The sequence below is a fragment of the Triticum aestivum genome, chromosome 6B (genome assembly GCF_018294505.1).
Source record: "Triticum aestivum cultivar Chinese Spring chromosome 6B, IWGSC CS RefSeq v2.1, whole genome shotgun sequence".
Lineage (NCBI taxonomy): Eukaryota > Viridiplantae > Streptophyta > Magnoliopsida > Poales > Poaceae > Triticum > Triticum aestivum.
The window spans coordinates 378,981,033-378,992,377 of NC_057810.1; positions in this window are offsets into that span (position 1 = coordinate 378,981,033).

Here is an 11,345-nt window from a genome sequence, read left to right on the forward strand (position 1 = left end):
TTCTTATGCTATCTTGAGAGAAGCCACTAGTGAAACCAATGGCCCCCGGGTCTATCTTTTATCATATAAGCTTTCAATCTACTTTTATTTGCATCTTTACTTTTCCAATCTATATTATAAAATACCAAAAATATATTTATCTTATCATTCTATCTCTATCAGATCTACTTTCGCAAGTGGTCGTGAAGGGATTGACAACCCCTTTATTGCGTTGGTTGCGAGTTCTTTGTTTGCTTGTGTAGGTGCGTGGGAATTTTGAGGAGCCTCCTACTGGATTGATACCTTGGTTTTCAAAAAATGAGGAAATACTTATGCTACTATTGCTGCATCACCCTTTCCTCTTCAAGGAAAACCAATGCAAGCTCAAGACGTAGCAATGCGTAACACCCTAGTCCTGCTTCTATGTGTATATCAGTGTTTTTGGAGTTCTTGAGCTAGCTACAATGAGTGTAACTTGTCCAAGGGTTCGAATGCTCCTCCTGGATGCCTCGGGCCTCATTTTATAGTTAAGGGGATCGCCACAGTGGCACACGGGAGGTGGCATCGGTGTACAATGGCTAAGCTTATCGCTTGCCATTATGGGACAAAACGCATTTAATGCGCCCCTTAGTTGTCCCCTTCACTTTACCGCCGCTTCGCCCTGCTTTGATACGCGCCCAGGCCAGCGAGGTGGTCAGCGCCATGTAGGCTGGCAGGCTGCTGAGGTGGCGCGGTGATAGGGCCTTCACGAAGATTTACATGCCACCACATAGGCATGCACTGAGTTGGCTTGGGAACCTCACGTCGACACGCACGTGCCTGCCTAGCTGGTGGGCTGGCAGCTGCATGGAAGCGGTGGTGGAAACTTGGTAAGCGTGGGCCCGGCTGTGGTGTCACGCCCAATATGTGATCCTATCCTAAAGGAACTCGAAGGTCCCACCAAGGATTGAAGTGCATATTGGAGACGCTTTTGCAAGGTGGATATCATTACATCGTACCATTACATATTAGTTGGGGATACATACAAGAGGCAAACAATGCCACATGAATACAACAACACAATACATAAGAGCAACATCCGACTACGGATGAAACAGAAACAGAAACTCAAACGACATCCACCCTGCTAGCCCAAGCTGCCGACCAGGAACCTATCCCTTGATGGAAGAAGAAGAAGCAGAAGAAGAACTCCAAAACAAGCAAACATCGCTCTCGTGTCATGATCATCGCATACCTGTACCTGCAACTGTTGTTGTAGTAATCTGTGAGCCACGAGGACTCAGCAATCCCATTACCATGGGTAACAAGACTAGCAAAGCTTAATGGGAAAGAAAGGGGTAAAGTGGTGAGGTTGCAGCAGTGACTAAGCAAGTATGGTGGATAACATATGCAAATAAGAGCGAGAAGAGAAGCAAACGGAACGGTCGTGAAGCTAGCAATGATCAAGAAGTGATCCTGAACTCCTACTTACGTCAAACATAACCCAAAACTGTGTACACTTCCCGGACTCTGCCGAAAAGAGACCATCACGGCTACACACGTGGTTGATGCGTTTTAATTCGAATCTGGTGTCAAGTTATCTACAACCGGATATTAACAAATTCCCATCTGCCACATAACCGTGGGCACGGCTCTCAAAAGTTTATACCCTGCAGGGATATCCCGACTTAGCCCATCACAAGCTCTCACGGTCAACGAAGGATATTCCTTCGCCCAGGAAGACCCGATCTGTCTCAGAATCCTGGTTACAAGACATTTCGACAATGGTAGAACAAGACCAGCAAAGCCGCCCGATGTGCTGACAAATACCGTTAGGAGTTGCACATACCTCGTTCTCAGGGCACACCGGATATGTCAAGCTACGAGTAAAACCAGACCTCAAGTTTCCCCTCGGTGGCCCCGCAGGCTGCTCGGTTCGGACCAACACTCGAAGGAGCACTGGCTCGGGGGTGTTAAAATAAAGATGACCCTCGGGCTCCAGAAACCCAAGGGAAAGAGTCTTAGGTAGGCAAATGGTAAAACCAAGGTTGGGCCTTGCTGGAGGAGTTTTATTCAAAGCGAACTGTTAAGGGGGTCCCATAAATCACCCAACCGCATAAGGAACGCAAAATCAAGAAACATAACACCGGTATGACGGAAACTAGGGCGGCAAGAGTGGAACAAAACACCAGGCATAAGGCCGAGCCTTCCACCCTTTACCAAGTATATAGATGCATTAATTAAATAAGAGATATTGTGATACCCCAACATAATCCTGTCCATCATGGAGCAATCTTCAACTTCACCTGCAACTAACAATGCTATAAGAGGGGCTGAGCAAAGCGGTAACATAGCCAAGCAACGGTTTGCTAGGAAGGGTGAAAAAGGTTAGAGGCTGACATGGCAATTTGGGAGGCTTGAAGAGCAACTGATAGGTAGCGCAGCATAGCGATAGAACGAAGCAACTAGCATAGCAATGATAGTAATGAGATCCAAAGTGACGGTCATCTTGCCTGAAATCCCGCTAGGAAGAAGAACGAGTCCATGAAGAAGATGAAGCCACGAAGACGAACCAAGCGTAGACGAACGAATCCTCATGATCGCAACGAAACAGGAACTAACGAGAAGGAGCACAACCGGGAAGAAGCAAACACACGGTAAACACACAACACATAGTCATGGCATGATGCTCAACCAAGTATGATGCATGACAAAGGCTCTATGATGCTACTCATGGCAAGAGATGATGCATACAAGAACAACACATCAAAGCAAGTTTAAATGGGGCCCGAAACAACATAGAACTAATCTGGTAAGTCCACATATGCAAATTTCGAAATTGGTCCAGATCTGAATAAACCTTATGTTCAAGTTGTTAAACAGAAAGTTAAGATGCACCAAGATGATCTACACGAAATTATAGTCAAGTTCCATATAAAGTTCAATTAGTTCGGAGCTACGGCCTAGAAGATATGAGCAAAACAAGTTAAACATGGCATTGATGCAAAAAGCATTCAAACATCAAGAAAACACTCTCAAAACAAGGATTCAACATGACAAGATGAAACTACATGCAAATCTAAGCAAGTTTCACATAGAGCACACTCAAAACGAAGCAACGGTTCAACACATACACATGAAACAAGTTTAAAGGACAAGCTGTCCAAAACAGCAACAAGGCTCTAGCAAGCATCAAAACAATATGCTACAATACCTCAACATGAAAACAACATGCTACAACACCTCAAAAAGATTGCAAAAAGTAAGAGTTTCACAGACTTGGCAGAAATCACTGAGCATGACAGAAATAACATTAGGTTGCAATGTTTAGAGCTATCAAACAACATGCTACAAGAATTTATCATGGCAACATAGAGCATGGAATGCTAATACTAAATACAAAGAACAAAACTCCCTTACTGAACGGATTCTAAAGATCAATAGAAAAGATGGTAGCATCCATGCAAACATGGCAAATGATATGACAGATTCAGAATAACAGTACATGGCAGGAACAATGATAAGTAGGCATGCTGGTGAGCTTGTACCACTCTCCACAAAGCATTTCATGGCATGTGAAGTCAACCAACAGTAAGATGACATAATTATGAAGCTAAAAACGGCAATAGCATGGTCATAGGGCGCATGGATCACTAGCAAAACACATGGCAAAACTGAACTTAATGTTAACAGGCTGACAGCAACATTATTTAGCAATTTTGAAGCATGATAACAACAAGCTACAACAGGCTATAAATGCAAACAAGGGCATGGATGGATAGAGCATAACATGTATAACAAAACGTCCTTAGTTAACATCTCCAGATTATGCACATAATGACTTGTAGCAGCAGGTTTACATAGCATCATGATATAACAGATTCGGCCTAGCAAAACAGTAACAGCAAGTACCCTACTTCACGAGCTTGATGCACTCACTACAAGACTCACAAAAATATATGGATTGTAACACTGTAAAGATGGCATGATGTAGCTCAAAACTCATGTATACATCAAGCTCATAGGATGCACACACAAAATGCAATGAAAAAGACAAATCACCAAGTTCTGTTAACAGACAACAGTTAACATCATATAGCACTCTTGCAACGATGATAATGGAATCAAGATTGGTTCAAACAAGCATGACACAATGGAATCAAATGAATATCATCTCACAATGAACATTTTGACATATAATACGCACAAAACGGAGAAGCACACAAGAAGTTATGGCAGGTCAAAGTATGCAACATGCTGATAAAAACCTGGGACTTGGCAACATTTACCCTCGAGAAAAGTTGGACGGGACGGTGCAGAACGAAGAGATCCAGGGCGTAGGGGAGGCGTTTGGTTGGAGGGGCTGGTGGATCTGGTCCCGGTTGGCCAGATCCGGGCGAGGACGGCGGCGGGGTTCTCCGGCGACCGGCGTGGTGGCCGAAGACGGCGGGGACGACGACGGATCCGGGGCGGCCCCGGTCGGATCTTGCTTGATTCGGGCCGGAGGGCACGCTGGCAAGCTGGAGGGCGGTGGAGGACTCGGCAGCGGCTTGGCGGCGCGAGGGGAGGCCGGCGGGCGGCGGCGAAGGCGGGGCAAGGAGGCGCGGCCAGCGACGCTGGAGCGGCCGGGCGGAGGCGGGACGGCGCGGCTTCGGCCGGCGAAGGGCGGCGCTCTCGGGGTGCTTGGGGCCCGGTTTCGGCCCGGGGGCGGGCCGGATCTGGGCCTGGTGGGCTGCGGCAGCGGGGGAGAGAGCGGGGCGACGTGGCGGCGCGCGAGTGGAGGAGGGAGGCGGTGGCGCTGATGTGGCGTCACCCGATTGGTCCAGGCGACGTGGCTGGCGGCGGTGGACATGTCCGTCGGTGGGAGGAGTTGTGTCCGGCAGCGCGAGGGGAGCGGGGCTAGGGTTTCAACTGCGAAAAATTGGAGGGGAAGGACCTATATATAGGTAGAGGGAGCTAGGAGTGTCCAAATGAGGAGTGGTTTTCGCCCACACGATCGTGATCGAACGGCGGAGAGCATGGAGGGGGTTTAGATGGGCTCATGGGCTGTGGTGAAAAGGGGCTGGGCTGCAAAGAGAGAGGAGCCTCGGGCTACGCGGTTAACCGTTGGGGCATCAAACGACCTCCAAATGGAACGAAATTTGACGGGCGGTCTACCGATGATATACCAAGGCCACTCAGCAAATCCCAGTCCATTCCGAGAACATTTTTCTCCCTCTCACGAAATAAGGTCTGAGAGGTGCGACGGGCGCGTGCGAGTGTGTCTGTGTTCAGAACGGACAACGGAGAGAACCGGGGGAACCCGAATGGATGCAAGTTTTGAAAAACATGCAGATGAAATGCAGATGATGACATGGAAAATTGCAAAACGCAAGCAAATACAACGCAACAATGATGAATAACTGGAAGACACCTGGCGCATCGGATCCGGGGCATTACAACTCTGCTCCACTAACAAGAGATCTCGTCCCGAGATCTTAGGAACGAGACGGAAGAGCAAGAGGAAGAGGTGAAATAAGAATGCAAGAGAGAAGAAGAACAAGGTCAAGAACACTCGGTAGAAAAGAGGAACGACGAATATGATGAGAATCAAAGGCTCACGGAAGAAGATAGACTCTGAAACCACTCTGGTTGGAAGAAGATAGAAAAAGAATAAGAATGAAAGAATTTCGACAGCACTCCGGCTGAAAATGGAAGGAATAGAACATGAACTGCACAAGATGGGATGATACTTGACGAGAAGAACAACACAATGCCTCCGGAAGAATTGAAATAGTGGAACTTAGAAGGAAGGGTTGAACGGAGTTGTTGAGAAAATCAACAATGAAAGAATAAGCTTGTTGTGGACTTATCAAAAAAACATCTCAAAACTTGAGGTGAAATTATACCACAACCAAATGTCTGAAAAGCTGAGAAGAACGAAGAAATGCAAAACTCCACTTCAGAAGAAAACTGAGAATTATTTGCACTTCAAGACGCGAGAAGAAAAGATACTTGAACTCCTCCAACAGAATCTTGATGAACTCTTGAAAAATGATTTAAATCATGAAGAACCACCATGAAGAACTCCGGTGACAAAAGGATGATGAGATAGACTAAAGGAAGAAAGAATAAGATGAGCCTTGCGGTGATTTAGAAGGAGGTTCCGACGAAATGGCCGAGGAAATTTGAACTCCGGAAACGAAAAAAATGAAAATGCTTGGAACTAGAATTTATTCCTCAAGAACAAACTCTGAAGGAAGGATTACTTGACGACGATGAAGTAAGAATAAGAATTATGTTATGCTTATCCTCATCCAATTTAATTGATGACAAGCGGATTTGGCATGCAACTTATTTTTGTTGAAAAGGGTTAAGGGGAATATGGCACAAAACTTGAGAAAGTCTTCATGAACCACCGGTAGGATTTGAAAAGAACGAATGAATTGATATGCTAATCAAGGAAAAAGAATCTTGAACAAACCACCGTAAGAATTCGAAAATGGCTGATGAAAGAGAATGAATCATCAGGAAGAATTAGAAGAAAAAAGATGCTTGATGGGATTTAGGTACAAGAGAATGGGAAGAACTCAAACTGATTAAAGAGCACTTGAACGAAGCGCCGGGATAATTGGATAACGGTAGCTGAAATGTGAGGACGAAGAATTCTTCTGGAATGATGGCCTCCGGTGAAAAGAAACGAAAAAAACAACTCCTGACATACTCCGGGTGGGTAAGAAAATAATATCTTGGAGAGAACGATACATGAAGATAAATCGAGAGGATACATGAAGCTAGAACCACGAATCTTTGAGAGAACGAGCAAGATTTAGAGAAACTCTTCTTCGATCTTCAAATGTTGAGATTGACGACGAGGAACACCACCAAAATTGTTAAGGCACTCTGGGGGAACGAAAAAAGCAAAGAGGTTAAGGCAACAATGAAAATAATTTGAAAATGATCTTGGAAAAGATCTAACTGATGAAATTCATACTTACGTCAAACTTCGAAAAGGATTTGAGAATAGCTCCGGGAAATTAGAAGAGTTAGGTAAGATCCTGGGAAAAGACCTGTGGGTTAGGGCCCACTGAAGAGAAAAATACGGTTGGAAAGGATTGTTGAAGAGATAGATGATGCACCGGAACACTTGAAATATTTGAATGAGGTGACAACCTCGAGTTAATTAGAACACAGACGAATCTTCTGAGATGTCTTCCAAACTCCAGAATGATTGAATGGGGAGAAGCAAACGAGCAAGGAGAACACTTGATCCAAGGAAAAGAATATGATCAACCGAAAAACTTGAATTGAGTCCACCGGAAAAGTGATGAAGAATGTCAAACAAAAGAGGATTCACCGGTTCAAACAATTGACGAAAGACTGAAGAGGCTCCGCACGAATGAAATTGATGCTCGAAATAGACTGAGGCTCCAGGAAGAAAAAAGGGTGGGAGGGCGGGAAAACAAAGGCAACTTGGAAGGGGAAAAACTGATGACTAACTTGAAGAGAAAACACCGGTTGAAATCATTGAGGAAAGAAAGCAAAGACTTCGCACGAGTAGGATGGATACTCGATTACAGACTGCGGCTCCGATAAGAAAAAGGGGTGGGCGGGTGGGAAAAGAAGACAACTGAGGACGACATTGAGAAAGAACCGAGGATTGATCTCGTAAAACAAAGAGCTTGAATCAACTTGACGAGAGGATGCACCGGATAAAACGAGCTAAGAGCCAACAATCGGAAAACCAACTGCGTGATCCTTAAGAAAATTTGAAGGGGAAGAGGAGTAATTCAAAACACCTACGCCAAGATTCCTGACAAGAGCGACGAAGGGGCTGAGGAGTAAAAAGAGTTCCTACTCTCCGATATAACTAGACTCCAAAAACAGTCTTCTATTAGACTCGACAACGGACAAACTAAACGATCAATCAATGGGGGCTCCTATGGTCGGTCGAGGCTCTGATACCAACTTGTCACGCCTAATATGTGACCCTATCCTAAAGGAACTAGAAGGTCCCACCAAGGATAGAAGCGCATATTGGAGACACTTTTGCAAGGTGGATATCATTACATCGTACCATTACATATTAGTTGGGGATACATACAAGAGGCAAACAATGCCACATGAATACAACAACACAATACGTAAGAGCAACATCCGACTATGGATGAAACATAAACAGAAACTCAAACGACATCCACCCTGCTAGCCCAGGCTGCCGACCAGGAACCTATCCCCTGATCAAAGAAGAAGCAGAAGAAGAACTCCAAAACAAGCAAACATCGCTCTCGCGTCATGATCATCGCATACCTGTACCTGCAACTGTTGCTGTAGTAATCTGTGAGCCACGAGGACTCAGCAATCCCATTACCATGGGTATCAAGACTAGCAAAGCTTAATGGGAAAGAAAGGGGAAAAGTGGTGAGGTTGCAGCAGCGATTAAGCCAGTATGGTGGCTAACATACGCAAATAAGAGCGAGAAGAGAAGAAAACGTAACGGTCGTGAAGCTAGCAATGATCAAGAAGTGATCCTGAACTCCTACTTATGTCAAACATAACCCAAAACCGTGTTCACTTCTCGGACTCCGCCGAAAAGAGACCATCACGGCTACACACGCGGTTGATGCGTTTTAATTCGAATATGGTGTCAAGTTATCTACAACCGGATATTAACAAATTCCCATCTGCCACATAACCACGGGCACGGCTCTCGAAAGTTTATACCCTGCAGGGGTGTCCCAACTTAGCCCATCACAAGCTCTCATGCTCAACGAAGGATATTCCTTCTCCCAAGAAGACCCGATCAGTCTCGGAATCCCGGTTACAAGACATTTCGACAATGGTAAAACAAGACCAGCAAAGCCGCCCGATGTGCCGACAAATCCCGATAGGAGTCGCACATACCTCGTTCTTAGGGCACACCGGATAAGTCAAGCTACGAGTACCAGACCTCAAGTTTCCCGAGGTGGCCCCGCAGGCTCCTCAGTTCAGACCAACACTCGAAGGAGCACTGGCCCGGGGGGTTAAAATAAAGATGACCCTCGGGCTCCGGAAACCCAAGGGAAAGAGGCTTAGGTAGGAAAATGGTAAAACCAAGGTTGGGCCTTGCTGGAGGAGTTTTATTCAAAGCGAACTCTCAAGGGGGTCCCATAAATCACCCAACTGCGTAAGGAACGCAAAATCAAGGAACATAGCACCGATATGATGGAAACTAGGGCGGAAAAAATGGAACAAAACACCAGGCATAAGGCCGAGCCTTCCACCCTTTACCAAGTATATAGATGCATTAATTAAATAAGAGATATTGTGATATCCCAACATAATCCTGTCCATCATGGAGCAATCTTCAATTTCACCTGCAACTAACAACGCTATAAGAGGGGTTGAGCAAAGCGGTAACATAGCCAAGCAACAGTTTGCTAGGAAGGGTGAAAAAGGTTAGAGGTTGACATGGCAATTTGGGAGGCTTGAAGATCAACTGATAGGTAGCACAGCATAGCGATAGAACGAAGCAACTAGCATAGCAATGATAGTAATGAGATCCAAGGTCACGGTCATCTTGCCTGAAATCCCGCTAGGAAGAAGAACAAGTCCATGAAGAAGATGAAGCCACGAAGATGAACCAAGCGTAGACGATCGAATCCTCACGATCGCAACGAAACAGGAACTAACGAGAAGGAGCACAACCGGAAAGAAGCAAACACACGGTAAACACACAACACATAGTCATGGCATGATGCTCAACAAGGTATGATGCATGAAAAAGGCTATATGATGCTACTCATGGCAAGAGATGATGCATACAAGAACAACACATCAAAGCAAGTTTAAATGAGGCCGGAAACAACATAGAACTAATCCGGTAAGTCCTCATATGCAAATTTCGAAATTGGTCCAGGTCTGAATAAACCTTATGTTCAAGTTTTTAAACAGCAAGTTAAGATTCACCAAGATTATCTACACGAAATTCTAGTCAAGTTCCATATAAAGTTCAATTAGTTTGGAGCTACGACCTAGAAGATATGAGCAAAACAAGTTAAACATGGCATTGATGTAAAAGGCATTCAAACATCAAGAAAACACTCTCAAAACAAGGATTCAACATGACAATATTGTCAGCGTTCTGGGAACGGGGGTCCCCAGACTTGCCTCCCTACGGCCTGCGGCGTGGCTCAAGTGGTGGCCCAGTACGGCCCATCTTCATCAGCACAAGACTCAAGACCCTCGCGAGGGGCCAAGCCTCGCGGGGCAGACGACACACGACTTCCTCAGGAACGGCCTCGCCAGGCAGGCTCACGAGGAGGCGGAAAGATCAAGGTAGGGTACCTCGCGAGGTGCCCATGATGCAAGCCATGACAATCGAGACCAGGCGGGCGCCGGCCTGCGCAGTGTCCTTGTTTCCTCTTTGGTGCAAAGGGGGCAAGCACAAGCGTGGAGTACTGAGGCATCAGGCAAAGGTTTCCATTTTGGTGCAACGAGACCAAGACCAGCAGAGTGGCAGGATGGAGGTCACCATGGAGCCCAGGACGCCGTCATCGCCAGTGCCTTTGGCAGCCGAAGACCAACTTTAGTCAGGATAACTTGTACTAGATGTTCCCCTTTGAAATGACCGTTGTTGGCGCCCTTCCCGCACAATATATGGGAAGAGGACCAGGACCTCTATAAATAGGACTAGCCACCACAGAGGAAGGGGAGGAGATCTGAGAGAGAGCTAGACAGAGAGAGAGAGAGAGGCGATCGAACTCACCTAAGCAGTTCATCGCACCAGCACAAGAACACCTCTCGCAAGGCTGTTCTTCCCTTGTATTGTCCACCACACCACACACTGGAGTAGGGTATTATACCACATCGGTGGCCCGAACCAGTATAAATCTTGTGTCCCTCGTGTCGTTCATCGTTTAGCTTAGATTCTCACGAGGCGATCGGACGTGAATTGGTAGGGGGAAGATCTTCGTACGCACCCAGAGTTCGAACCTTAAGGGTCTGCCGGAACCCAACATCTGACAAAGATGAAACTACATGCAAATCTAAGCAAGTTTCATATAGAGCACACTCAAAACGGAGCAACGGTTCAACACATACACATGAAACAAGTTTAAAGGACAAGATGTCCAAAACAGCAACAAGGCATCTAGCAAGCATCAAAACAATATGCTACAGCACCTCAACATGAAAACAAAATACATGGACATGATGTACAGATGAAGCATAACAAGACATGAACACTGAGCTATCTCCAGAAATCAATAGAACATGCTCAAAAGAACATGGCAAGATTGCAAAAAGTAACAGTTTCACAGACTTAGCAGAAATCACTGAGCATGACAGAAATAACATCAGGTTGCAATGTTTAGATCTATCAAACAACACGCTACAGGAACTTATCTTGGCAACATAGAGCATGGCAT